The sequence below is a fragment of the Phyllobates terribilis genome, unplaced genomic scaffold (assembly GCF_046119375.1).
Source record: "Phyllobates terribilis strain yellow unplaced genomic scaffold, ASM4611937v1 Scaffold_3245__1_contigs__length_84943, whole genome shotgun sequence".
In the NCBI taxonomy this organism is placed as follows: Eukaryota; Metazoa; Chordata; class Amphibia; order Anura; family Dendrobatidae; genus Phyllobates; species Phyllobates terribilis.
The window spans coordinates 77829-83374 of NW_027365999.1; positions in this window are offsets into that span (position 1 = coordinate 77829).

A 5546-nucleotide genomic window follows, 5' to 3' on the forward strand; every position below is an offset into this window, starting at 1 on the left:
AGTTCTGTTATTTTCTATGTGTTTAATGGTTGTTGTGTGTTTTAAGCTTGATAGGTGTAACTCGAGGAGTTTTAGCTTAACAACAACAAGGTCCAACTTAACCATGTAAGGGTCGAGCTTGAGCCTAGTGGGGAAAGCCGAGTCTTACAAAGGCTAAAATGAGCACGAGTTGCGCTTTGTAGCGAGAGCGTTAAGCTGTAGAAATAATGATGTGAAAAAAGTGGAACTAATCCAGTGTTCGTACCTAAAACACGTGGAAGAAATCCGGTGGACGCTTATGCGCGTGAAAGAAGTTTGTTCATGGAAGGAATGCCATTGAATCTAGAGCTAAAGGTAAAGGAGAAACGGATGTTGTTAGACTTTTCTACTTTAGGAGAGTGGATTTATGGGGATCGCTGACATGGAGAAATGAAGGAATGTGCGGATCGCTGAGCTGGACATGTTCATCAACGAGAAAGAAAACACAAGCACATCTTAGGCCATTGCAAAGAAGCACATGGCACATAAATCATGGATTGATATGCGCAGAGTGATTTTGCAAGGTAGAGAACATGTATTACTGAGCTGGCTTGGCTGTTATTCTTGCAAGCTAGTTTGTAGAATTGAGCTCAATTAGATCTAGCTTAGAATTCTATAAATAGCAAAGTGAGTAGTGCTTGTAAGGCATGCTCGAAAACGATTATCATTTGAGCATCAACACTAGAGAGAGAGAGTATAGACTTTTGAGAGAAAAGTAAGGTAGCTTTATTGTTTAGGAGTTAGGCTTTGAGAGAAAGTGAGAGGAAACACAAAGGATAGAGGAGAGCGAGAGAGTGTTTGCCTAAACTTTGTAACCCTAACTTGTTAATCAATAAAGTGTAGTGGTGAGTTTCATCCCAGACTTACTAGAAATCTAGGATCCTCACCTTGGAAAAATCCTTGCAAGTGTTATCGAGCTTTTATTGTTTTGATCTTCCTTTTTCACGATTAAGTGTTTAAGCTAGATCATAGCATAAGCGCTACTTTTGAAGATTATAAATGATCCAACAATTACATCAATCAAACAGATGTAGAAAGAAATTAGGTTTAAAGAGGAATTAGGCCTGATATCATGTAAGAATGTGAAAGCCCACTTAGGGTTTCCATTGTATTGACTAGGTATATATATAGTACAAGGTTGTGGTAAACATAATAATGTGAATACAATAAAGTGTAATGTGAATACAATGAATATATTAATTACATAGTATATATCTAGTCTAACAATGTGATATCAAGGGGACTCACTTCATAGGAACTTAGGAGGCGTGAAGTACATGCATGAGTAAGTGATTATGAGTTTTGGAGGGAAACAAGATATAATTATACAAGTGAGAACTATGTTCCTATAAAGGAACTTAGGAGTTCTACCAAAGGAACTGACAAGAGAACACATAATAACTTTGAAGAGAACAAAAAACTTAGTTGCTATGAGGACTTAAGAGTTCTAATTAAGGAACTAAAAAAGGAAGCGTCGAGTTCCCTTGAGAAGGGAACAAACATGTTATGTGCACTAAGTTCCTCTGAGAATAGAATAAACAACTAATATGTGATAAGGAACAAGAGAACAATTCCTCCTCTGTTCTGTTGAACACAAAATATCAATTACGAGTAGATATTTGTATGGCATGTCTTGTGATTGCCTGAAGAGAGCAGAGAACTAATTTCCAATGAGGACTTAGGAGTTCCAATTAAGGAACTACTAAAGGAAACACCGAGTTCCCTTGAGAAGGGAACGGACATGTTATCTGCGTGAAGTTCCTTTAAGAATAGAACAAAAAACTAATATGTGATAAGGAACAAGATAACAGTTCTGTCCTCCGTTCCGTTGAATACAAAACATCAATTATGAGCCATTCTATTGTATGGTATGTCTTCTGATTTCCTAATAACCAACATGAGACACTTGCAGTTAGTGGTGAACGTGGGTAGATGTCTTTATAAATTGGTAACCTCCAAGTAACCCCCGTTAACCGTCGGTAAGTTCCCTCAACTGCTCATCCGAGTTCTCTAATGCCTATATAAAGAATTCTAAAGACTTGGTGTCAAGGATAATGAACTATTCTCTCTCGATCTGATCATTAACACAAGTCATAAGTCTACAAAACACAATTCTAGAGTTGAGTTCCCAATCTAAATCCAAAATAGGAACTTGAGATTTGTCTTATCTCACTTCAGATTTTGTGGATCCTAAGGATGATAAGGGGCAAAATATTGATTTCATAAAGTGCTCATTATGATTCAAAGCTTATCTGAGTATAGTTCCCTTTGATCAAATCCTTTAAGAATAGTGTTCTATTTGCAAGTATGTTCCCTTGAGATACTTTATCCAATAATCAAAATCAGTATTTTATTAATCAAATGACGACTATTCATGAGATGTCTTTCAATTTTCAAAATCTTGACAAGTTTGATGGGATGGACTTCCATCGTTGACAAGAGAAGATGCATTTCCTCTTGACCACTCTCAAGGTGGTGTATGTTCTATTAACTCCCATGCTGAATGTTGGTGATGATGAGCCAATTGATGCCATAAGAAAGAGGAGAAAATGGAAGAATTATGACTACATGTGCAAGGGACACATCCAAAATGGTATATCTGATTCCTTTATGATGTCTACCAAACCACCAGTTCTGCTAATGAACTTTGGGAATCTCTAGAGTCCAAGTACATGGAAATGCTTCAAGTAAACAATTCATATAAGATGGGGATGGATGAAACCATTGTCATGTCAAGTATAATTGACAAGTTGCCTCCATCTTGAAGGGATTTTAAGCATATGCTGAAACACATGAAGGAAGAGTAGTCTCTTGTGTAGTTTGGAAGCCACTTGCGCATCAAAGAGGAAATTCATATACAAGAGAAAGGAAGGGAGAAGGAAAATTCTGGATCTTCCATTATAAACATGATGGAAGAGGGTGGTTCCTATAAATAGAACTACAACAAAGGCAAGAATAGTCCTTACAATAAAAGCAACGGTTTTAGCAAGCAATCCAAGGGAACATGGTGTTGGAACTGTGGTAAAGTGAACATGATGTTGGAACTGTGATAAAGTAGGACATTTCAAGAAGGATTGTCCTGCTGGAAGGGGAAATAAGGGAAATTCTCCCAACAACCATGCTCAAGGGTCTAAGGACCAAGGGCAAAAACCTCATGAAGGTAAGAGGGAACTTTGTTCTGTGAACCACTAGTTCCATATTTAGATACATCTCCTAGTTTGGATTTTTTGTGTCTTGGATTCTTGAGGCTTTCTCTATCCAGGATGAAGAGGTTTTATGGTGGATAGAATCAGGTGCTACAACCCACGTGAGTAGATACGAGTCTATGTTCAAATCCTTCAAATCTTTGGATAATGGACATGTCATTCACATGGGAAATGAGTTTACTGCCCTTATATATTGAGGGAACACTTTGGCATGCTAGATTAGGACATGTTCATTATAAGTGCATACATGTTCTGTCTAAAGATGGCTTGATTCATTCTTTTGATAAGAATATTAAAAAGTGTAGAACTTGGATGCTTGCTAAGATTACAAGATAACCATTTCTTGGAGTTCAAAGGAACATGCAGTTCTTGACTTAATACTTAGTGCTCTATGTGATTTTCATACTACTCCATCCACATATTGCTATGTGTTTTTATTGCATGCTAATGATGAATCCCTTGGTAAATTTTAAATTTAAAAAACTGAAGTTGAACTTCATAAGGGATCCTTTATTAAAAGGTTACGTAAGGATAGAGGTGGTGAGTATTATGATTTAGAATACTTCCAATCTATGTGAATTATCCATGAGACAACAACTCCTTATACACCACAACAAAATGGCGTTTCAAAGAGAAATAACACAGTTCTTAGGAGATGGTAATTCCATTTTGTCCTATTCAGGATTGAATGATGGATTTGGGGGGAAGCCATGCTAACGGATTGCATCGATTGAATAGAGTTCGTTACAAAAGAAACAAGAGTACCTCATATGAACTATGGTTCCAAAGGAGATCGAATTTGAATTAGATTTTATTTAGGGGATGTAGAGATATTGTTAGAGTACCTGATCCAAAGAGGAGAACTTTGGTTGAAAAAGGTGTTGAATGTATATTTATTGGATATGCCGAGAATTCCAAGGCTTTTAGGTTATGTTGTATAAATGGGCGGGGATGAATCACGTGGTGATCTTGGATATTGATCGAATCATGTGAGAAAGCTTTTCTTAAAGAGTAATTTGACCCTTATTGATGCCTAGGGTTATATGAAACCCATTCCAGGATAAGACAATCAAAGTCCCCTGTTGTTCTAGGATAAGAGACAAGAGACACACATAGAGTTTTGTTTGAAGTGTTAATACCAAAGATCGTTTTCAATCACTTAGATTAGTGATTTTCGTGTATTTTCCAAAATCCCACAAGAAGTCCTTTATAAAGGTCTCGATTGTGGTGGTTAAAATCGTTTATAACTATGAAAAGAGAAAAACTGTCGAAGAATATGGTTGTTCAATAACAGTAGTATAAACTGCCTTTCAGGAGAATTTATGACAGTTATTAACCCAGAATCATTAATCTTTAGGGTATATTCCATATCTTAGATTCCTTTCGCAGTTTTTTTATCCTGGAGCGGTTGTGTTTGGGGTAGATTTCCTTTTCCAGATTCTCTTGGAACTTTGTATCCGGGCTAAAAGAGATGAAGCTCATAACTTCCATAGTCCAATTGCAAGCCCATATATTTAAACTACATATATTAGAATAATATAATTTAGATACAATATGTGACAATTAATCTTTACTCATTAATCTCATGAAATTCAATGAAGACGGATCATTTACATAAGTGTGTACTACACCCTTCCTAACCCACGTTATAATAATTTAAATTCATTAATTCTCGATCATACTTAACGATCTGACGATTCACTTGAATCACCAACATTCCTCCCCCATTTAAGTGACATCCTTGATTCATAACTAAAACAAACATTCAAACCAAACTCATGCTTAAATGAAAATAACTTGAAGATTGAATTTTCATCTTAGTGATATTACACATTTCAAACATTCGAGAATCATGGTGTCCTAAGGATTGAATCGTTCAACTCATTTGAGTACATGAAGATAGTACACAAACGAGTTTCTACGCTACTCTAAGTGTTTATACTTGACACTGTTACAATCCATGTGTCCCTATCCATTCATGAACGTATACTAATCCAAGCCCGAGCTAATTGAAGCGGAAAAACTTCACACTCATATAGGTGGATTCTTTTTTATCATGCTGACAGGCGTTAAACGGTCGTTGGTCCTATCAAAGATAATCCAACTAAATATTCCACTAGTGAAGTGGTAAGTCGGAGTCGAATCCCAAGGGAGCCAGAACGATAGCTTATTTCAATTGTGTTACCTAGTAGTAACTAGGGGGTTTATGATTGTAAAACTAACTAGCAAATAATAAAACGTAGAATGTTGGATTTTGTAAACTATAACGATGGAAAGCTCACTCTTTTAGCATCAGCGCATTATTCTTATGGAAAGTTGATC